Raw genomic sequence first — 22,921 nt, 5'->3', positions numbered from 1 at the left:
CAGGGAGCCAGACCACAGCACAGAGAGCCAGGCAGGGGAGGGGCTCTCCTGGTGATGGCGCTATGTAGTCCCAGAAGGGAGGGCCCAGCACCTAGGACGCCCTAAGGCTCCACCCTGCACCTAGCTCTCAGGGCCTCCCCTATCTGGTTTCTGGAGACACCGGACCGGGGCAACAGCCAAGGTGAACAGTCTTGGAACTCAAATGCCAACAAGGCCTTTCGCTCAGACGTTCCTAATTTGATGAAACGTCACCTAGCCTACCTCTGCTCCACCTATGGATGAAAACATGACATCAGGGAAGCCTTACCAGGTGTTAAAGAAAATTCATGGGAATCATGGACTTGGACCAGGCACCAGCACTGGGCCCACACTCCCAACCCAAACAGATTCCTCACGGCCTCGGGGCTGGGGCTGCAGCACAAGGCCCAGAGGCAGTTCATTAATCAGGTAGTGAGCAATTAACTAGTTAAGAGGTGCCCGACTGGCAGGTGTGGGGACTGAACTGGAGCCCTGGTGCTGATCTCCCCACCTCACTTCCTGTTCTCCAGCAAAGCTGTCGCACCTGTCATGGAGTGGGGTCCTCAGCACCTGCTCCAGTTCTGGGAGCTGCCTGACTCGTGACCATGTCTCTGTGATAATGCTGTCCTCACATGGACTCCACTCCATGCATCTGGCCTAAGGAGCTTACTTCAGCCCCGGGAAAGAGTTGTCTCTGAACCTGAGCCCTGAGCCAGGTCCTGGCATCTGCTCCCGGATGCTGACGCCCAGGGCTCTGACCCCAGGGCTCCCAGGTCAGGGGAGGAACAGTGGCCACCAGGACTGGATAGGAACAGAGGACAGAGAAGGGGAGAGAGATCCCAAATCAGGCTCGGGGCCTCCAACAGGGGAGGGACAGAGAGGCAGGGAGAAGGGGCAAGGACAAAGGAAAGGACAGTGGGGGGTCACAGGAAGGAGTCAGCTCCCCACAGCCCCAGGACCCACAGATGCTGACAGCTCCCAGAAACCCACCCAGGCTGCCCATGGCACCTAAGGACCTAGCCCTACCCAGAGGCTCAGGGAAGTTGGGAGCTGTTCCGGGTGCTTCCTGGGGCAGCCACCCTGCAACCAGGGCACCTATTGCTCACACCCCCTTGACAGAGACAGAATCAGTGGCCAAGTGGCAGGGATATGAAGGTGGGCAGCAGCGGGCACTGGAGTCAGGACTCAGCCCAGGCCCTGGACCCGGTGCGGCTCCAAGCTGGCTCCTCCACGCTCCCAGCGCTCTGCTCCCCCGTGTGTGAGCACAGGTGCCCGAAACCAACACTAAGTCCTTCATGTTTTTCCATTCACAATTTATTGACCTAATTGATTTCTGTTAACTTATAAATCTGTTCATTCTGGCACAGAGGCAGTAGTGCAGGGCAATCCATGCGCACCAACAGAGGCATCGAGGTTCTTCCCAGGCAGCAGCTGCTCCCCAGGGACGGAGGAGCCAAGGGATCCAGGCCTTGGGGCAGCAAGGATGAGGGACCTTCGACTCCTCTTCTGGAAGGGCGAGGATTCTGAAGCTGGGCATCTCGGAGTTCATCTTCCCGTGGATGATCATGGTGACCTGGGCAGCCAAAGAAGCCACGGGGTCCTGTCCTTGGGGCAGTGAGGATGAGGGACACTCTATGCTAGAGAGCACAGAGGCAAGGATTCTGGAAGCTACAAGTCTCAGAGTCCGTCTTCCCGTGGAAGATCGTGGTGACCTGGGGGCACCAGAAACACAGCTCAGCTGCAGCATCTGCCATGTAGACCCGTTGGTGGCCCCAGGACCCTCCTGCAGATGAGAGGTCAGAGGGCTTGGCCAGGGACAAGCTTACATTGGGGGAATTTGGGCCTTGTCATGACATGGCCTGGTCCCTGGTTCCTGTCCCTGAGGGTGAGTCCCTTACCACCAAGAGGTCCTTCCACAGGAAGTCTTCTTGCTGGTGCAGATCATGTTTCTGGGCTTCTTTGGATCCTAAACCTTGTAGAGCCACCCGGACTGGGCAGTAGTTACCTGTGCAGGGGAGAGAGGGGCCCGCACTGCCACCGCCCCTCCCCTGCAAACATGGGAGACCCCAACTGAGAGTCCCCTGCAGGCTGAATCTCGAAGTAACAACCGTTCCCCCCCCCCCACCCAGGGACACCACAGTCCCACCTGACAGCCTTCTCAGCTCGGGCCCCAGGATCCGCCATGGACACCTCCTGCCCCGCTCTGCTGAGGGACGCGGGAGCCACTGGGGACACAGAGGGCTTGCGAGGCCAGTAGTCAGTCCCTGCCAAAGGAAGTCCCCATCCAGGATGCGATTCTGGCCTCGGGATTCTTCTCCCTCTCCCGGGGCTCCCAGGAAGGGAGACGAGTGGTGCACAAATGAAAATGCAACAACAGAAATCAAATGAACAGAAATCAAAACACAAAAATGAACAAACTCACTCTGCTCCCGTTACCAACAGAAACCATGAACTGTATCCACTACACCACACCAACAAGGAGACTGTTCTAGTGGAAGAAAATGTTAAAATGAGAAAACACAAAATGAACATGAATTGTGGCAGGAAACAAAATAAAATAGAAAATGTACAAAGTAATCATAATGGAAAAAGAAAAAATAAATTTGACCAAACAGGAGCTGCAGGATGCGATTCTTCCTCCGGATTCCTCTCCCTCTCCAGGGCTCCCCCAGGAAGGGTCAGCAGGGCTGACGTCTGGGAGACCCTGAGCCAGCAGCTGACACAGATCAGCTCTCACGGCTCTGACTCCTTGAGCACAAAAGAAGATGAAACAAACAGAAATCAAATGAACAGAACTCAAACACAAAATGGACAAAGTCAGCTCACCTCACCAACAGAAAACATGAACTAAATGAACTCAACTAGACTCACAACTGAGACTACCCTATCGAAACAGTTAAAAGTGAGAAAACAAAAAAAGGAATAAATCATAAAGAAAAAAATTCATAAACCTTCACTGTAATAACAATCCAAGAAGACGACATACAGTCCTTAAAAAACCGGAATAAAAATTAGAAAAAAAACACAAAGTGAACAAGGGAAACCCAATAATGGGAGAAAATATAAAGAACAACCACAAACAAGAGGAAAGCCAAGGAAAAAAGTGAAGAAAAAATCCAAATGGAAATGAAATATACAAGGAAATCAGTAAGAAAGGGAAAAAGAATACGAATACTGGAGGAAATCAAAATAAATAAAATGGAAAAAAAAACAAAATAATCAAAACACAAAAAGAAAAAACAAATTGGACCAAAACAGCAGCAGCTTGAAGAACAAAAACAAAACAAGAAAACAAACAGGCAGCTGTTCCCAGCCCCAGGTCCCCGGGACAGCACTTCCTGGGCAAATGACAGAACCCAGGCCCAGCCAAGGCTTTGTGCAGGCAGCGGGCATGACCTCACAATGGTGCCTTCTGATGTCAGAGCAGGAAACCGCAGCAGGTGCTGCCCTCTGCTGGTTTACACAGGCGCCTTTCCACTTAAAAAAAAAAAAAAAAAAAAGAGAAATTCTTTCTTAGGTTGAAGAGAATGATAATTATGCTTTCTGAAATTAAACCCTGTAGGATATTTCAAACCCTTTTCATTTCTGGTCTTAGCATCTTCCATAATTTTGCCTTTTGCAGACTCAGTGTATCCACTCCTTTCTCTTCACCCCCTGAATGATCGCCTCAAACCATGGTGCAGCGCCACTGGCATCGCGATGCTACATCAAATGTTCTGTCACTCAAGTCAGCGGTGCTGTGACGGAGCTGTAAAGCCACGGCTCACGGGGCCTGCGTCCCGTGTGAGTGTCTTGTTATGTCCCAGCTGCTCCACTTTTTTTTTTTTTTAAAGGGATTTATTTATTTATTTATTCGAAGGCAGAGAGAGAAGGACAGAGAGAGGGAGACAGAGAAGGTCCCCGTGTTAGCACCACAAACTCTGTGCACAGCAGGAGCCCCAGCAAACGTGACTGACCTGGGCCATCCCACAGGCTACCAGTGTGCAACCTGGTGGGGAAACCTTTCCTACAGAGGCTGCAGGGGGGGCTCCTGCAGGTCCTGGTGTCCCGGATCTCAGGGGAGACCCCAGCACAGCCTCTGTCTGGCCTGAGGAATCCCCTATGGGCTCATACACTGCTGGGAGCTTCGCAGCCATAACCTCACTCCCTCTCTGCTGCCCGTGGCCCTGGCCCCTCCTGCCAGAACTGGGCCAGGGAGTCACAGCACCCGGGCCACCAGCGCAGCCCAGAGCTCAGGCCTTCCCTTGGGCTGCGCATGGACCTCGAGGCCCCGGCAGCACCCGTTCTCCTGAGATCCCCGCAGTCCACGTGGGTGTAAGAGGGGACTGGGCTTGACCAAGGAGAAACAAAACTGGGGCCTAATCAGGGGTCCTGCTGCCCCTGCCCCAAGAGGACGCCCACAGCCCCAGTCTGCTCTTCCCTGTGCCCAAAACCACACCCCACATAACCTGCACACTACCCAGGGCCCAGGTTCAACGTTTCCTGGGACCTCTGCGAGTCAGTGGAACACATTCCTGATATTTAACACCTGGATCCTCAAGGGGAGATGCCCAGGACTCTGTGGCTTCCAGCCAGCAGGTGGTTCTAATCCCGGAGGGGTGTGGGAGGAGCCACCCGCTGCCACAGCCCCTTCAGTGTGCAGCTGGTCAGAGCACGCCTGTGTCGGGGGCAGCCCCCAGAGCCCCACCACCCAGCCACGCAAGCCCTCTTGGTTCTCACAGTCCACAGCAGGGATCCGCAGAGGCTCTGAGGACGCCTGACAGAGGTCCTTGTCCCCTGCCCCACATGGAAGCCTCCAGAACCCAGAAACCCCAGACCCCACCTCTCCCCCACCTCTGCATCCAGCAATGTCCGCAGAGGATTCAGAATCGTCATGCCACGGTTCCCGGGAGCCAGAGAGGGTGCAAAGGAGGGGTGCAGAGGAGGGGGTCTGTCAGAGGAAGGGGCTCACCTGTGATGACGGCTGCCAAGTCCCAGGGGCAGCCTTCTGCCAAGTAGGAAACCAGGAGAGCTGGGAGCAGGTGCACACCGAGTCCCCAGGACCCAGGACCAGGACCCAGCAGGTGCCGGGTTCTTCTCGGTCTCGGGCTGCAGCCGGGAGTCCCAGGTCACGGGTGCGAGTACCAGAGTGGAAAAGCCACAGCACCGGGGGCTCTGAGCCTGAGGGGGAGCACTGAGACGCGCAGGCTCCATGAGGGCCCCGAGCTCCCCCTGCCCTGCGGCCCTGTTCTCTCCGAGTTCTGGGCGGGCTGGGTGGTGCTGCCCACGGCGAGGGCGGATCCCCTCGGGTGGTGGACACGCTCATCTGGGCCACACAGAAATTCACAGACACCCCGGGTCACTCAGTCTTTCCCATCCAGGGGCAGGAGAGCGGCGGGCTCAGCCCCCGCAGGGGCTCTGACTACACCCTGGACCCGGCTCCCCCTGCCTGCCCAGATCCAGTCATTGGTGATGCCCGGAACAACTGTCCAAGGCAGTGGCCAGGTTCAACAAGGAGTCACAGAACCTAGATCCTAAAACACAGCTTTGTGTTTGCACGTTGATAATTCAATTAAACATCACTAGCCACCTCTTTCTCCCTCCAGGAGGAAGAACAAGGACACCATGGGAAGCCTTCTCAGGTGCTAAAAAAAATCACGGGAACAGAGTCCTCAGAACCTGCTCCTGATGCGTGAATCACTTCTGTATCATGATGCTCTTCTCAGATACACTCCACTCCATGTACTGGCCTAAGGACGTTCCTCTGTCACAGGTGGAGCTGTCTCCTCACACTAAGCCCCTGGGCCCAGGGCTGGCAGCTGCTCCCGATGCTGATGCCCCGGCTCTGCCCCAGCTGCTCCCTGGGTGGGGCAGGAATCAGCAGCCACCTGGGCCTGGGAGGAACCGCTCACTGGGGAGGGGCCTGGCTCTTCATCTCGGCCTCAGTTTCCCTGTTTGTGAAGGAGGGGCCAATGCCCACAGCCCAGGTCTGCAGGGGTGGAGCTGAGGCTGTGAATGCAAGCTGAGCCTGAGGCAGAGGCCCAGCTCCACAGGGAGCCAGTGGGGGAGGGGAGGCAGCCCCTGGACCTGGAGCAAAAGCCCCCCTATCCCAAGGGAGGGAATTGCTCTGCCTCCCTGGTGTCAGGGAAGGGCACACAGGCAGACTGTCACGTGGGCGTCCAGATGCCAGAACTCACTTTCCCTGCACACACAGGAGGAGGAGGGGCCTGCGGATGGACGTTCCCAGGGATAGCCCTGAACCACTGAAGATCAGGGACACTGGGCCCCTCCCCCACAACCCTGGGTCACTCTGCCTGGTGTCTGTGCCAGGATGGGGACAGAGGCTGTGACCTGAGCTAAGTAATAGAATGGGTGGGGCTCATCTTAAGCAGTGACCTTGTAGCCTTCAGTAGTTCCCTGCATAGCAGGCACCCCGTCTGTCCAGTGCTGTCCTGGGGTGCACTTTGGGCACCCTCCAAGGCACCCTATGCGAGGCTCACCTGTGCCCCCACCCTGTGGGGTCTGGGGCTCTGATTCCCAACAGCGCCACGCAGCCAGGATGGAGCAGCCCCGGCCACACTAGCACTTCCTAATCAGGCTCACTGGGCCAGCGTCACACCCTCCCTCCGCTCTCTCAGGGCTCGGTCTGTAGACGCCCTGGTGGGGAGAGGAAAGCCAGGGAGAAAGAAAGGGATCCGAGTCCAGTGTCTCTGTCACTGGGCCATCTGCAGCCTCCCTGAGCCCAGCTCTCACAGTGAGCTCGATAGAGACAGGTGTGCACCTAGAACCAGTGTGCGGGACACCTCACAGGGTCACGTCCACAGTGCGAGAGATACCTCAAAGGAAGGCCCCATAAATAAGACATATGAAAGAGAAGACAGGCAAGAAGGAAGTGCTTGGGGCTGGCACTGAGGCATGGTGGGTAAAGCTACCACCTGCTGTGGCCAGATCCCATCTGGGTGCTGGTTTGAGTCCTGCCTGCTCCACTTTGGATCCAGCTCTCTGCTATGGCCTGGGAAAGCAGTAGAAGAAGGCCCAAGTTCTGCACCCATCTGGGAGACTCAGAAGAAGCTCCTGGCTCCCTGTCTCAGATCACCACAGCTCTAGCCATTGCTTTCAATTGGTGAGGGAACCAGTGGATATAAGGGTGATTGAGAGAAAGACAGTATAACTCTGACTTTGAAATTAATAAATAAATCTTTAAAAAATGTATTTAAAAAAAGTGTTTGCAATCACAAAGAATTGGTGTTGGTGACACATGAGGACCTGCCTGTCGTGACAAGACCTCAGAATCCACAGCTGCAGACACTGCCACAGGCAGAGACCATGACGCGACATCCTGCAGGACACCCACACGGCCTGGCCACACGGACGCTCCACGTTACAGGGAAGAGGGGGCCCATGAATGCGACCCCAGCACCCACACCCCAGCGTCTGCAGGGACAGCACTCATCCTGCCCGCTGGCCTGTGGGGTGAGAGCCCTCAGTGCCGCTGCACAGGGGGCCGGGGCACGGCCTTCCTAACAAGCCATGTACATGCGGCCTCTGCATGAACCCGCCCTCTCCCAGCTGTGTCCACCAGAGACCCTCTCGGGGCTGCGTGTGCAGGGTGTATGCACACCTGCTCTGAGACCCCTGGGAGTTGTGAAAGTGGAGGCACCATGCCCAAATCCTTGGTGTCCATGCTCGGACACCACCCTGTGGAGACAGAAAGGGGCGGTTCCTGTGGGCACTGTGACAGCCGAGGGACCCAGGCCCCGAGGAGCAGCCTCCAGGATCAAGTGACTGCAGTGAGCCCGCCCAGGCCGCACGTGCACCACATGTGCTCTGCTGGTTACCCACACCCAAGCTGCCTCCTCACAGCCTGTGCCCACGTCACAGATGCCGGCCCCACACAGACGCTGCACGGCCAAGGACACCAGGCACGGACAGGAGAACCAGGACTCCAAGCAGGGCGGCCTGGCCCTGACCTGGGTTCTTAACCACGGTCGTCCTCAGCTCCTGATTGGACACACGGATGCACAGTAAGAGGTCTGGAAAGAGACTCCCCAGGGCGCTGGGTCAGGAGCATGCGCCCTGCGGCTTCCCCTCTGTGCAGCGTGCAGTCGTGGGACTGGGCTTTGGGAAGACAGAAACAAGTTCTGCAGGGCTAAATCAGAGGTGCTGCCGCCCTGCCCCAGGAGGACCCCACAGCCCCAGGCCTGCTCCTAGCTGTGCCCAAACTCACACCCCCAAAATCCCCCACACCAAGGCAAGGCCGCGCTCAGCGTTTCCTGGGACCCAGGTGACCACTATAAACTCTCCCTGATATGGAACACCTGCATCTCCCTGGGGAGCTGCCCAGGCCTCTGTGGCTTCCAGCCCGCAGGTGGTTCTAATCCCAAGCGAGACTGGGAAGAGCCGCCCGCTGCCACGGCCCCGTTGGTGTGCAGCTGCTCAGTGGACGCCTGTGCAAGGGGTGGCTCCGGGGTTCCCATCCACCCCGCTCCAGGTGCCCTCTGGGTCTGCACGTCCCACTGCAGGGATCCCCAGGCACTCTGAGGACGCCAGACAGAGAGCCTTGTCCTGGGCACCACCGGAAGCTTCCCGAACCCCAGAACTCCCATGCCGGCCTCTCCCGCAGCAGTGCACCCAGCAAGGTCCCCAGAGGATTCAGAATCCATCCCACCACCCTCTGCAGGGAGCCAGACCACAGCACAGAGAGCCAGGCAAGGGAGGGGCTCTCCTGGTGATGGCGCTATGTAGTCCCAGAAGGGAGGGCCCAGCACCTAGGACACCCAGAGGCTCCACCCTGCACCCAGCTCTCAGGGCCTCCCCTATCTAGTTTCTGGAGACACCGGACCGGGGCAACAGCCAAGGTGAACAGTCTTGGAACTCAAATGCTAACAAGGCCTTTCGCTCAGACGTTCCTAATTTGATGAAACGTCACCTAGCCTACCTCTGCTCCACCTGTGGATGAAAACATGACATCAGGGAAGCCTTACCAGGTGTTAAAGAAAATTCATGGGAATCATGGACTTGGTCCAGGCACCAGCACTGGGCCCACACTCCCAACCCAAACAGATTCCTCACGGCCACGGGGCTGGGGCTGCAGCACAAGGCCCAGAGGCAGTTCATTAATTAGGCTGTGAGCAATTAACTAGTTAAGAGGTGCCCGACAGGCAGGTGTGGGGACTGAACTGGAGCCCTGGTGCTGATCTCCCCACCTCACTTCCTGCTGTCCAGCAATGCTGTGGCACCTGTCATGGAGAGGGGTCCTCAGCACCTGCTCCAGTTCTGGGAGCTGCCTGACTCGTGACCATTTCTCTGTGATAATGCTGTCCTCAGATGGACTCCACTCCATGCACCTGGCCGAAGGAGCTTCCTTCAGTCCCGGGAAAGAGTTGTCTCTGAACCTGAGCCCTGAGCCAGGTCCTGGCATCTGCTCCCGGATGCTGACGCCCAGGGCTCTGACCCCAGGGCTCCCAGGTCAGGGGAGGAACAGTGGCCACCAGGACTGGATAGGAACAGAGGACAGAGAAGGGGAGAGAGATCCCAAATCAGGCTCGGGACCTCCAACAGGGGAAGGACAGAGAGGCAGGGAGAAGGGGCAAGGACAAAGGAAAGGACAGTGGGGGGTCACAGGAAGGAGCCAGCTCCCCCACAGCCCAGGACCCAGAGACAGCTGACAGCTCCCAGAAACCCACCCAGGCTGCCCATGGCACCTAAGGACCTAGCCCTACCCAGAGGCTCAGGGAAGTTGGGAGCTGTTCTGGGTGCTTCCCGGGGCAGCCACCCTGCAACCAGGGGCTCCTATTGCTCACACCCCCTTGACAGAGACAGAATCAGAGGCCAAGGGGCAGGGATATGAAGGTGGGCAGCAGCGGGCACTGGAGTCAGGACTCAGCCCAGGCCCTGGACCCGGTGCGGCTCCAAGCTGGCTCCTCCACGCTCCCAGCACTCTGCTCCCCCGTGTGTGAGCACAGGTGCCCGAAACCAACACTAAGTCCTTCATGTTTTTCCATTCACAATTTATTGACCTAATTGATTTCTGTTAACTTATAAATCTGTTCATTCTGGCACAGAGGCAGTAGTGCAGGGCAATCCATGCGCACCAACAGAGGCATCGAGGTTCTTCCCAGGCAGCAGCTGCTCCCCAGGGACGGAGGAGCCAAGGGATCCAGGCCTTGGGGCAGCAAGGATGAGGGACCTTCGACTCCTCTTCTGGAAGGGCGAGGATTCTGAAGCTGGGCATCTCGGAGTTCATCTTCCCGTGGATGATCATGGTGACCTGGGCAGCCAAAGAAGCCACGGGGTCCTGGCCTTGGGGCAGCGAGGACGAGGGACACTCTAGAGAGCACAGAGGCAAGGATTCTGGAGGCTGGACGTCTCAGAGTCAGTCTTCCCATGGAAGATCATGGTGACCTGGGGGCACCAGAGACACAGCTCAGCTGCAGCATCTGCTGTGTAGACCCTTTGGTAGCCCAAGGACCCTCCTGGAGTTGAGAGGTCAGAGGGCTTGGCCAGGGACAAGCTTACATTGGGGGAATTTGGGCCTTGTCATGACATGGCCTGGTCCCTGGTTCCTGTCCCTGAGGGTGAGTCCCTTACCACCAAGAGGTCCTTCAACAGGAAGTTTTCTTGCTGGTGCAGATCAGGTTTCTGGGGCTTCTTTGGATCCTAAACCTTGTAGAGCCACCCGGACTGGGCAGTAGTTACCTGTGCAGGGGAGAGAGGAGAACGCACTGCCACCACCCCTCCCCTGCAGACATGGGAGACCCCAACAGAGTCCCCTGCAGGCAGAACCTCGCAGTAACAACCCTTTCTCCCCCCCCCCCCCCCCCCCCGTGCAGACAGCACCTGTCCCACCTGACAGCCTTCTCAGCTCATCCAGGAGCCGCCATGGACACCTCCTGCCCCGCTCTGCTGAGGGACCCGGGAGCCACTGGGACACAGAGGGCTTGGGGGACCTGACATCGGTCCCCACCCCAGGAAGTCCCCAGGTTGGAATTCTGGCCTCGGGATTCTTCTCCCTCTCCCGGGGCTCCCAGGAAGGCAGACGAGTGGTGCACAAATGAAAATGCAACAACAGAAATCAAATGAACAGAAATCAAAACACAAAAATGAACAAACTCACTCTGCTCCCGTCACCAACAGAAAACATGAACTGTATCCACTACACCACACCAACAAGGAGACTGTTCTATGGAAGAAAATGTTAAAATGAGAAAACACAAAATGAACATGAATTGTGGCAGGAAACAAAATAAAATAGAAAAAGGACAAAGTAATCAAAATGGAAAAAGAAAAAACAAATTTGGCCCAACAGGAGCAGCAGGATCCGATTCTTCCTCCGGATCCCTCTCCCTCTCCAGGGCTCCCCCAGGAAGGGTCAGCAGGGCTGACGTCTGGGAGACCCCGAGCCAGCAGCTGACACAGATCAGCTCTCATGGCTCTGACTACTTGAGCACAAAGATGAAACAAACAGAAATCAAATGAACAGAAATCAGAACACAAAATGGACAAAGTCAGGTCACATAACCAACAGAAAACAGGAACCAAATGAACTCAACTGGACTCACAACTGAGACTAACCCTATCGAAACAGTTAAAAGTGAGTAAACACAAATACATAATAAACCATAAAGAAAAAAATCCCAAGAAACTGAACTGTATAACAACCAAAGCAGACGGCCTCACGGTCTTATTAAAGAAAGGGAATTAAATGAGAAAAAACTCAAAGTGAACAAAGGGAAACCCAAAATATAAGAAAATATAAAGAACAACCAGAAACAAGGGGGAAGCCAAGGGAAAAAATGAAGAAAAAATACAAATGGAAATGAAATATCCAAGGAAAATCAATAAAAAAGGGAAAAAGACTATGAATGCTGGAGGAAAAAAATAGGAAAAAAAATAAACAAAACAGAAAAAGAAAAAACAAATTTGACCAAAAAAAAGCAGCTTGAAGAACAAAAACCAAACAAGGGAAACACAGGCAACTGTTCCCAGCCCCAGGTCCCCAGGACAGCACTTCCTGGGCAAATGACAGAACCCAGGCCCAGCCAAGGCTTTGTGCAGGCAGCGGGCATGACGTCACAATGGCGCCTTCTGATGTCAGAGCAAGAAACCACAGCAGGTGCTGCCCCACGCTGGTTTGCACAGGAACTTTGCCACTTTAAAAAAAGAAAGAAATGAGAAATTCTTTCCCAGGTTGAGAGAGGGTGTGATTTTAGTGTTTTGAAATTAAACCCTGTAGGATATTTCAAACCTTTTCATTTCTGGTCTTAGCATCTTCCATAATTTTGCCTTTTGCAGACTCAGTGTATCCACTCCTTTCTCTTCACCCCCTGGATGATCGCCTCAAACCATGGTGCAGCGCCACTGGCATCATGACGCTACATCAAATGTTCTGTCACTCAAGTCAGCGGTGCTGTGACGGAGCTGTAAAGCCACGGCTCACGGGGCCTGCGTCCCGTGTGAGTGTCTGTACAGGTCCCAGCTGCTCACTTCTTTGATTAAAAGGATTTGCTTACTTATTCGAAGGCAAATAGACGGAGAGGACAGAGAGAGGGAGACAGAGGAGACAGAAATGTCAGCACCAGAAACTCTGTACACAAAACCCACAGCAAACATGACTGACCTGGCCCAGCCCACAGGCCACAGTGTGCAACCTGGTGGGGAAACCTTTCCTACAGAGCCTGCAGTGTGGTGGACTGAGAAGGCCAGGCCAAGATGGCCGCGGGCAACAGGCTGTGACTGGATGCTTACGAAAAACACATGACAGCAGAGTTTGCCAGCAACAGGCTGTGATTGCATGGTTGTGAAAATCACATGACAGCGGAGTCAGCCTGCCAACAGGCTGTGATTGGATGGCGTCAGAAACTGCCTGGCTACAGGCTGTGATTGGTTAGGGCATAGACCGCCCCTTGACCGGATTGGCTGCCTTGGCTATAGAAGCTGTTGTGGCACCTGAAATATAGGAGTCTGCAGGCTGCCTCTCTCAGGCCTGCTTTCACCCGACTCCCAGGGTCTGTGTGCTGACTCTGCGCCTCTTGCCCCCACCGCGCTCCTCCTCCCAGAAACGAATCCACTGCAACATGAAGGGGGTGGGGGGCTCCTGCAGGTCCTGGTGTCCCGGATCTTGGGGGAGAGCCCAGCACAGTCTCTGTCTGCCCTGAGAACTCGCCTATGGGCTCGTCCACTGCTGGGAACTTCGTAGCCATAACCTCACTCACTCTGGCCCCAGCCCTGGGAGGCAGGATGACCACCACCATTTCCCAGCGTGGGGACTGTGGGTCAGGTCAATACTGGATGTGGGACACCCAGAGAGCCAGGAGTCCTGGGCTGGGGCACAGCCGAGAGGTCAGCAAAGGGAAGACAGCCACAGTAGGCACTGTGCTTCCCTGTGTCAGGAGAACAAGAGGGAACTCTGGGAGGTGCAGGTGCTCTCGGCCTGGCTGCTCCTGGGTCTCCCTGAGGACAAAGAAGGGGAGAGAGAGCCCCAAATCAGGCTCGGGGCCTCCAACAGGGGAGAGACAGAGAGGCAGGGAGAAGGGGCAAGGACAAAGAAAAGGCCAGTGGGGGTCACAGGAAGGAGCCAGCTACCCCACAGCCCAGGACCACAGAGGCTGACAGCTCCCAGGGCCCAGGCTGCACATGGCCCCTAAGGACCCAGCACCACTCGGGAGCTCAGGAGAGTTGGGAACTATTCTGGGAGCTACCCGGGGTAGGGGGGCCACCCACCATGGCAGGGGCTCCTATTGCTCATGCAACCTTGACAGAGCCTAGAAACAGAGCCCCAGGGGTTGGGAAACTGAGACAGTGGCAGCAGCCAGCACTGGAGCCGGGACTCAGCCCAGGCCCCGGGCGCGGCTCCAAGCTGCCTCCTCCAGGCTCCCAGTGCTCCAACTCCCATGTGTGGTCACAGGTGCCCGTAACCGACACTGAGTCCTGACGATTTTCCATGCACATTTCTCGACATGACATCTGTCATAAATTACAAACCTGGTAGGGACATCCGTGAGCACCCACACAGGGCTACAAGTTCTTCCCAGGCAGCAGCTGCTCCCCGGGGGACGGAGAAGCCATGGGGTCCTGTGCCTGGGGCAGTGAGGACGAGGCACACTCCACACTGGTCTCCAAGAGCAGCACCCACACGCTGTCCAGGCAACAGACTCTGGGAGCTGACATCACCTGGTTCCTCCAGTGGGAGTCCCCGGAGCCCTCAGAGCACTGAGCCCCAGGGTGTTGGGCTCCCCACCTCCTGTCATGGACGCCTCGGGCCCAGGCGTGCCCTGTGCTGAGCAGTTTCCTGCACACACGTGCGGGTGCTGGCAGAGGCCGAGGCCGCCCCTCTGGAGATGAGGACCCTGGGGTGGGGGGCAGGAGTCAGCCAGGGCGGTGCTGTGTCTGCCCCCACCCTGGAGGAGCTGCAGCCTGCCAGGGCGGGACCACACGCCCACGGCCACAGCACACAGGACACACAGAAGACCTGTCCACCTCCCTCTCTCCACTGCCCGTGGTCCTGGCCCCTCCTGCCAGCCCTGGGCACAGGAGGCACAAGCACCAGGCCACCAGCTCAGCCCAGAGCGCACTCCCTCAGCCCGGCCTGGGACCTTGTAGACTGGGCAGGCAACTATTCTCCCCAGAGCTCCCCAAGTCCACACGTGGGTGTCTGCGGGTGTTTAGCAAGAAAAGGCAGAAACAGATTGGGGACCTGCTCCGAGGTCCTGCCCCCTGCCTCTGGAGGACACGTCCGCTCCAGGCCGGCTCTGAGCTGTGCCCAAACTCCTCTCCCATAAAACCCCCACACCAGTGCAGGCCCAGGCTCAACAGTCCCTGGGACCCGGGCGAGTCAATACAAAGTATTCCGAATGCTTAACACCTGAATCTCCCAGAGGGATACCAGGCCTCTGTGGCTTCCAGCCAGCAGGGGGGTCTAATCCCGGGGCGAGTGTAGGAGGAGCCGCCCACTACCACGGCCCCGTTAGTGTGGCAGCTGTCAGTGGATGCCTGTGCAAGGGGCAGCTCTGGGGCTCGGCACACTCAGCCACGTGGACACTCTTGGATCTCACGGTCCATAGCAAGGATCCGAATATCGCTCTGAGGATGGCAAACTGGGGCCCTTGACGCTTGCCCTACATGGAAGCTTCCAAACCACAGAAATCCTAGCCCCACCCTCTCCTCACCAGTGTGCCAGAGAAGGTCCCCAGAGGAACCAGAATCTGCTCCAGAAATGGTTCTCCAGGGAGTCAGACCCACAGCACAGAGAGGGGCAGGGGAAGAGCTGTGTGAGGGTGGGGCTCACCTGTGATGGTGGCTGCCAAGTCCCAGGTGCAGCCGAGGTCTGCGAGGTGGGAACCAGGACTGACGGAACCCACTGGACCAGGACCCAGGAGACGCTGGGGTCCCTCTGGGTCTCAGGCTGCAGCCGTCAGTTCTGGGCCCACTGATGTGAGCTCCACGGTAGAAAAGCCACAGAACCAGGGGCTCAGACCCTGAGCGGGGAGAGCCCTGAGCCCTCCCTTCTGCTGCAGTGCCCAGGGCTGTGACTGCTGTTGGGCCTGTTCTTCCCCCTGCTCCACCCTCCTGGTGTGTTGCTCGCCCCTCATGGATTGGCTGTGCCTCTTGGGATGAGGTCAGTGCCGAGGGCAGGCGAGTCCTAGCTTCTGCCGTCACCCTGTGGTAGGTCAGCTGCTTAGCAACTATCCCCGCAGGCTGTCACAGGATGGTGACCCTGATGGCAGGTGTTGGTGTCCCTGAAGGTGCACCTGCTGAGGGTTCCGTCCCTGACTCTGACTTGTTCTGCCAACTATAGAGCTATGACTGGCATTGGTTGTTGAGTCCTAGGGCAATGTGGGCCAAGTTCATTGCTGCCTGCCTGGGCTGAGCTCTGCCTTTGGAGTTTGCATTGAACAGTGACAGAGGTGCACAGAGCTGCCCTGGGGGCTCCGTGGTGAGCAGTGGGAGGTGCCCCACCCACAACCACTGCTCCTCTGCTCCTGGAGGGCGCTGTGCAGCACCGGGTCTCTCTGCCTTGTCCTCCTCATGGGCCAGGGCCTGGGGGGTCTGGGCCACGCCCCCAAGCCATAACCACAGGTCTGCCTCTGGGCTGGAGGGCCAACCCCAACCTGCCAGAGCGGTGGAGGTGCTGCCAGCGCCTCCTCACTGATGGACAGCGCCGGGTCGCTGCATGTTTACGGCATCACATGCAGACTGCAGGATCCGACGCTGGCAGGGCCGGCTCGGGGTCCCGGCGCTTCCTGAAGGCGGTGAACACGATGGTGGGGGCCTTCTGGGAAATGGGTGCCACATCCAACAAAGCAGAGAAACCCACGTGGAAGTGGCAGCTCGTGGGCTCCCTAAAGCTCTTTATGGGGTGCTGGGCTCCCCGACCTCCTGCTCATGGACGCCTCGGACCCAGGCGTTCCCTGTGCTGAGCAGTTTCCTGCACACACAAGCTGGCTGAGGCCGCCCTGCAGAGATGAGCACCCAGCAGCACAGTTCAGGAGGGCCGTGCTGTGTCGGCTCCCTGCCTGGAGGAGCTGCAGCCTACTAGGTCAGGACCTCATGCCCAAGGCCAGAGCCAGAGCCCACCAGGTCCCCAGGAAGCCCCTTCTCCCTCCCTCTGTCTGCTGGCCGTGGCCCTGGCCCCTCCTGCCAGCCCTGGGCGGAGGAGTCCCAAGCACCCGGGCCACCAGCTCAGCCCAGAGCTCACTCTGGGCTTCCCTCGGGCTGGCACTACACTTGAACCCAGCAGGCACTCGTTCTCCTGAGGCCCCCCCACGTCCATGTTTGGGTATGGAAGGGAATGGGCTTTGCCAAGGCAGAACCAAACTTGGGGCCTAATCAAAGGTCTTGTTGCTCCTGCCCCAAGAGGACACCCACAGCCCCAGGCCTGCTCCTAGCCATGGACAACCTCACACCCCTGAAATCCCCCCACCCTAACCAAGGCCCAGGCTCCACGTTTCATGCCAGGCGAGTCAATATAAAATATTCCTGATATTGAACACCTGAAACTCCCCGGGGAGATGCCCAGGATTCTGTGGCTTCCAGCCAGCAGGTGGTTCTAATCCCAGGGTGAGTGTGGGAGGAGCCACCCTCTACCACGCCCCCTTAGTGTGCAGCTGGGCAGTGGATGCCTGTGCAAGGACAGCTCCCGGTGCTCCGTCCCCCCAGCTACCTGGGTCATTTTGATTTAGAGACCACAGCAGGGATCCACACCGTGTTCTGAGGATTCCTGACGGAGTTCCTGTCCCCTGCCCCACATGGAAGCTTCCAGAACCCCAGAAATCGCAGACCCCACCTAACCCGCACCTGTGCACCCAGTAAGGTCCCCAGAGGATTCAGAATCCATTGAAGCCAAAGTTCCCTGGGAGCCAAACACAGGGCACAGACAGCAGTGCAGGGGGAGGGGCTTGTCAGGGGGAGGGGCTCACCTGTGACCTGGGACTCTGAGCCCTGAGGGGGAGCACTGAGATGCACAGGCTCCATGAGAGCCCGAGCTGCCCCTGCCCTGCGGCCCTGTTCTCTCCGAGTTCTGGGCGGGCTGGGTGGTGCTGCCCACGGCGAGGGCACATCCCCACGGTGCTGGGTGCTTGCTCTGGGCTCCACAGAAACGCACAGACACCTCGGGTCGTTCAATCTTTCCCCTCCAGGGCCAAGAGCGGGGCGGGCTCAGCAGCTGCAGGCGCTCTGAGGCTCCACCCTGGGCCCAGCTCCCCCTGCCTCTCTGGTTACAGTCATTGGTGGCGCCCGGAACAACCATCCCAGCACAGTGGCCAAGGTCAACAAGGAGCCACAGAACCTAGATCCTAATACACAGCTTTGTGCTCGGACATTGATAATTCAATTAAACGTTACCTAGTCCACCTCCTTTCTACCTCTGGACAGAAGAACAGCGTCATGGGAAGCCCTACCAGGTGTTAAATAAAATTCATGAGAATCATGGACTTGGACCAGGCACCAGCACTGGGCCCAAGACCCAACTCAGACAGCTTCATCCAGGCGCTGTGCTGTGGTGGGCTGCAAAAGGCCCACTATCGAGTTTACTAATTAGGCTGTGAGCAATTAGCTAGTTGAGCTGTGACCGACCGGCAGGTGTGGGGACTGAACTGGAGCACGGTGCTGATTTCTGGACCGCACGTCCCGGTTTCCAGTAATGCTGTGCACCTGTCATTTACTAGAGACCTCAGAACCGGCTCCAGTTCTGGGAGCTGCCCGATTCTTGTATCATTTGTGTTTTATGCTCTTCTCAAACACCACGCAATGTAATTGGCCTAAGGAAGTTCCTTTTGTCACAGGTCATCGGCCAGGGTCAACAAGGAGTCGCGAACTTTGATCCTCCAACACGGCTTTGCGCTCGGACATTCATAATTCAATTAAAAGCTCACCCAGCCACCTCTTCTATCTCTAAATGGAAGAACAGCGTCTCGGGAAGCCTTACCAGGAGCTAAATAAATTCACTGGAATCACGGACTTGGCCAGGACCTTGACTGGGCCCAAGACCCAACCTAAACAGCTTCATCCAGGCACTGTGTTGTCACTGGTGGCACTAGTGTCGGTATCCAGTTCATTAATGAGGCAGTGAGCAATTAACCAGTTAAGAGGTACCCGACTGGCAGGTGTGGGGACTGAACTGGAGCCCTGGTGCTGATCTCCCCACCTCACTTCCTGTTGTCCAGGAAAGCTCTCACACCTGTCATGGAGTGGGGTCCTCAGCACCTGCTCCAGTTCTGGGAGCTGCCTGACTCGTGAACATATTTCTCTGTGAAAATGCTGTCCTCAGATGGACTCCACTCCATGGACCTGGGCTAAGGAGCTTCCTTCAGCCCCGGGAAAGAGTTGTCTCTGAACCTGAGCCCTGAGCCAGGTCCTGGCATCTGCTCCCAGAAGCTTGACGCCCAGGGCTCTGACCGCGGGGCTCCCAGGTCAGGGGAGGAACAGCAACCACCTGGACTGGATAGGAACAGAGGACAGAGAAGGGGAGAGAGAGCCCCAAATCAGGTTTGAGGCCTCCAACAGGGGAGGGACAGAGAGACAAGGAGAAGGGGCAAGGACAAAGGAAAGGCCAGTGAGGGTCACAGGAAGGAGCCAGCTCCCCCACAGCCCAGGACCCACAGATGGCTGACAGCTCCCAGAACCCCGCCAGACATCAAGGCCTCTAAGGACCAGCCCTACCAGCAGCCAGGGGAGTCTGGTGCTGTTCCGGTGCTTCCTTGGAGGCAGGTGCTCCTGTCACTCACACCCCCTCGACAGAGCCAGAAACAGAGCCCCGGGGGCTGGGAAACCAAGGCAGTGGAAGCCACGGGCACAGGAGCCGGGACTCAGCCCAGGCCCCGGGCGCGGCTCAAAGCTGCCTCCTCCAGGCTCCCAGCGCCCAGCTCCCCGGTATGTGAGCACAGGTGCCCGAACCCACACTGAGGCCTTCATGTTTCTCCATCCACAATTTATTGACCTAATGGATTTCTTTTAAACTTAAAAATCGGTTAACATGCAGGTACAGAGGCAGTAGTGCAGGGCAATCCATGGGCAGCAACAGAGGCAACGAGGTTCTTCCCAGGCAGCAGCTGCTCCCCGGGGACGGAGGAGCCACAGAGTCCTGTCCTTGGGGCAGCGAGGACGAGGGACATTCAACACCTCTTCTGGAAGGGCGAGGATTCTAAGCTGGGTGTCTCGGAGTCCATCTTCCTGTGGAGGATCGTGGTGACTGTGGGCAGCCAGAGAAGCCACGGGGTCCTGTTCTAGTGGCAGCGAGGATGAGCGGCATTCAACACTGGAGAGCACAGAGGGAAGGATTCTGAAGATGGAAGTCCTGGAGTCGTCTTCCTGTGGAAGATGGGGAGACCTGGGTCACCAGAGACATAGCTCTGCCCAGAATCTACCGTGTAGACCCTTTGGTGACCCCACGGCCCTCTTGGATTTGAGAGGTCAGAGGGCTGGGGCAGGGAGAAGCTGACAAGGGGAGAACACAGCCCTGTCATGGCATGGCTTGGTCCCTGGTTCCTGTCCCACTGAGACCCCAAGGAACTTTGAATGTTGACGAAACCCACAGACCAGCAGGGAGGTGGCAGGTGCCTCATTCAAGCCAGAGGAGATGCCCACCCTGGGGCTCCACCACCCGAGGACAGACACAGGGAGGCTGTACTGGCAGCACAGAGCTGTACTGATGCCAGCGCCCCTGCCAGGCCCCAGCACAGCCCCGGCTGCTGGCCTGGTCTACAACTCACGGCAGGGACCTCCGAGCCCGGCAGCCACAGAGGGGTCCCCTCTCTCACGTGCTCACCCCCCGTCGGGCACCGTGCAGGACCTGGTGTGCAAGACTCATGAGACCACTGTGGCCCTCAGAGACACCCATCTCCCAGGGGGGGCACGTTGAGGCTCCAAGGACTGAAGGGCCCGATTCGAAGGTCAGGGGCTCTCAGGAGGGACGGGACCCGCACGTCTGAGTCTCAGAGAGGAGCAGAGCGCTCACCTCCGTCCACGCCCCTGGGGAATGGGCCAGGGGCCTCCAGCACAGGAGCCATGGCCTGCAGGAAGGACAGAAACACCCAGGACACGGTCTCCCTGCACCTGGCAGCCCCACCTCCACCTGCCCAGCGTCTGCGCTCCCTTGTCCAGGTGGGAGCTGCTGCATCTCCCATGGAGACCCCGGGGCAGTCTGTCTGTCCTGAGGATGGGATGGCGGTGAGGATGCTCCTAGGCACTCGGCCACACTGCCTGGTCAGGGCTGGGGCAGCAGGGCAAGGACGAGCAGTGCCGAGACCTCGGCTCCACCTCTCAGGAGAGGGACCCCCGGCTGCTGCAGCCTGGGGCCTGTCAGGAGCTGCCGTGGCCTCTCCCCTCCTTAGACCCTGGTACAGAGCTGCACACAGCCAGCACCCACGCGGGATGGCTCATGCTGCTGGAGCCTCCAGCACCTGCAGAGGTGAAGCCCACAGCCCCTCTGCACTCTCCCCTGACCAAGGAGGGCCGTGGGCATCAGTGTGAGTCCTTCCCTCCTCCCCTATGCACCTGCTCCATTCCTGCACACAGATGCAAAGCCAATGGACACCCTGGCTGTCTGGGGTGACCCTGCCCCTCTGTGGGTGAGTCCCTTACCACCAAGAGGTCCTTCCACAGGAAGTCTTCTTGCTGGTACAGATCGAGTTTCTGGGCTTCTTTGGGTCTTAAACCTTGGAGAGGCGCCCGGACTGGGCAGTAGTTACCTGTGCACAGGACAGAGGGGCCCACACTGCCATTGTACCTCCCCTGCACACAGAGGCAACACAGATGAAAGTCCCCCACAGGCTGAATCTCACAGCAACAACCCTTTCTCCCTCCCCTGCGCAGACAGCACCTGTCCCACCTGACAGCCTTCTCACCTTGGTCCCAGGAGCCGCCATGGACACCTCCTGCCCCGCTCTGCTGAGGGACGCGGGAGCCACTGGGGACACTGAGGGCTTGGGGGACCCCAGTCAGTCCCCCCCCGGGAAGTCCCCATCCAGGATGCGATTCTGGCCTCGGGATTCTTCTCCCTCTCCCGGGGCTCCCAGGAAGGGAGACGAGTGGTGCACAAATGAAAATGCAACAACAGAAATCAAATGAACAGAAATCACAACGCAAAAATGAACAAACTCACTCTGCTCCCGTCACCAACAGAAAACATGAACTGTATCCACTACACAACACCAACAAGGAGACTGTTCTATGGAATACAATGTTAAAATGAGAAAACACAAAATGAACATGAATTGTGGCAGGAAACAAAAGAAAATAGAAAAAGGACAAAGTAATCAAAATGGAAAAAGAAAAACAAATTTGACCCAACAGGAGCCGCAGGATCCGATTCTTCCTCCGGATTCCTCTCCCTCTCCAGGGCTCCCCCAGGAAGGGTCAGCAGGGCTAACGTCTAGGAGACCCCGAGCCAGCAGCTGACACAGATCAGCTCTCATGGCTCTGACTCCTTGAGCACAAAAGAAGATGAAACAAACAGAAATCAAATGAACAGAACTCAAAACACAAAATGGACAAAGTCAGCTCACATCACCAACAGAAAACATGAACTAAATGAACTCAACTGGACTCACAATTGAGACTAACCCTATCCAATCAGTTAAAAGTGAGAAAACACAAAAAAGGAATAAATCATAAGAAAAAAATTCATAAACCTTCACTGTAATAACAATCCAAGCAGATGAATCACAGTCTTATTAAAAAAAAAGGCAATAAAAATAAGAAAAAAACTCAAAGTGAACAAAGGGAAACCCAAAAATGGAAGAAGATATAAAGAATAACCACAAGCAAGAGAAAAGCCAATGAAAAAAGTGAAGAAAAAATCCAAACAGAAATGAAAAATCCAAGGAAATCAATAAGAAAGGGAAAAAGATTACGAATACTGGAGGAAATCAAAATAAATAAAATAGAAAAAAGAACAAAATAATCAAAATGGAAAAAGAAAAAACAAACTGGACCAAAACAACAGCAGCTTGAAGAACAAAAACAAAACAAGAAAACAAACAGGCAGCTGTTCCCAGCCCCAGGTCCCCAGGACAGCGCTTCCTGGGCAAATGACAGAGCCCAGGCCCAGCCAAGGCTTTGTGCAGGCAGCGGGCATGACGTCACAATGGCGCCTTCTGATGTCAGAGCAGGAAACCGCAGCAGGTGCTGCCCCACGCTGGTTTGCACAGGAACCTTTCCACTTTAAAAAAAAAAGAGAAATTCTTCCTTAGGTTGAAGAGAGAGATATTAGTGTTTTGAGAAATTAAACCCTGTAGGATATTTCGAAACCTTTTCATTTCTAGTCTTAGCATCTTTAATAATTTTGCCTTTTGCAGACTCAGTGTATCCACTCCTTTCTCTTCACCCCCTGAATGATCGCTCTCAAACCATGGTGCAGCGTCACTGGCATCGCGACGCCACATCAAATGTTCTGTCACTCAAGTCAGCGGTGCTGTGACGTAGCTGT

The 22,921-nt window shown here is 56.6% G+C and overlaps 3 long non-coding RNA genes across 4 annotated transcripts; all 3 read right to left on the bottom strand.

Moving 5' to 3' along the window:
- Positions 1 to 1,316: 1,316 nt before the first annotated feature.
- LOC138843070 (uncharacterized) lies at positions 1,317 to 3,395 on the bottom strand. Of its 2 annotated transcripts, none has more exons than XR_007921760.2 (4): positions 2,441 to 3,395; positions 2,165 to 2,282; positions 1,917 to 2,023; positions 1,317 to 1,730 (listed from the first exon to the last, which is right to left on the bottom strand). It is a non-coding gene; the product is annotated as an uncharacterized lncRNA (long non-coding RNA). The 2 variants fall into 2 exon arrangements; XR_007921765.2 differs by having other exon boundaries at positions 1,917 to 1,990; positions 2,441 to 3,394.
- Positions 3,396 to 9,992: 6,597 nt separating this feature from the next.
- Positions 9,993 to 12,200, bottom strand: LOC138843980 (uncharacterized). The gene is made up of 3 exons (XR_011379248.1): positions 10,846 to 12,200; positions 10,588 to 10,695; positions 9,993 to 10,401 (listed from the first exon to the last, which is right to left on the bottom strand). It is a non-coding gene; the product is annotated as an uncharacterized lncRNA (long non-coding RNA).
- A 7,201-nt stretch (positions 12,201 to 19,401) lies between these two features.
- LOC138843979 (uncharacterized) lies at positions 19,402 to 22,559 on the bottom strand. The gene is made up of 3 exons (XR_011379246.1): positions 21,339 to 22,559; positions 21,076 to 21,182; positions 19,402 to 19,803 (listed from the first exon to the last, which is right to left on the bottom strand). It is a non-coding gene; the product is annotated as an uncharacterized lncRNA (long non-coding RNA).
- Positions 22,560 to 22,921: the final 362 nt, after the last annotated feature.

Source organism: Oryctolagus cuniculus, chromosome 10 (assembly GCF_964237555.1).
Source record: "Oryctolagus cuniculus chromosome 10, mOryCun1.1, whole genome shotgun sequence".
In the NCBI taxonomy this organism is placed as follows: Eukaryota; Metazoa; Chordata; class Mammalia; order Lagomorpha; family Leporidae; genus Oryctolagus; species Oryctolagus cuniculus.
Note: the sequence above shows the minus strand (reverse complement) of the source record. Positions and strands in the feature narration are given on the sequence as shown.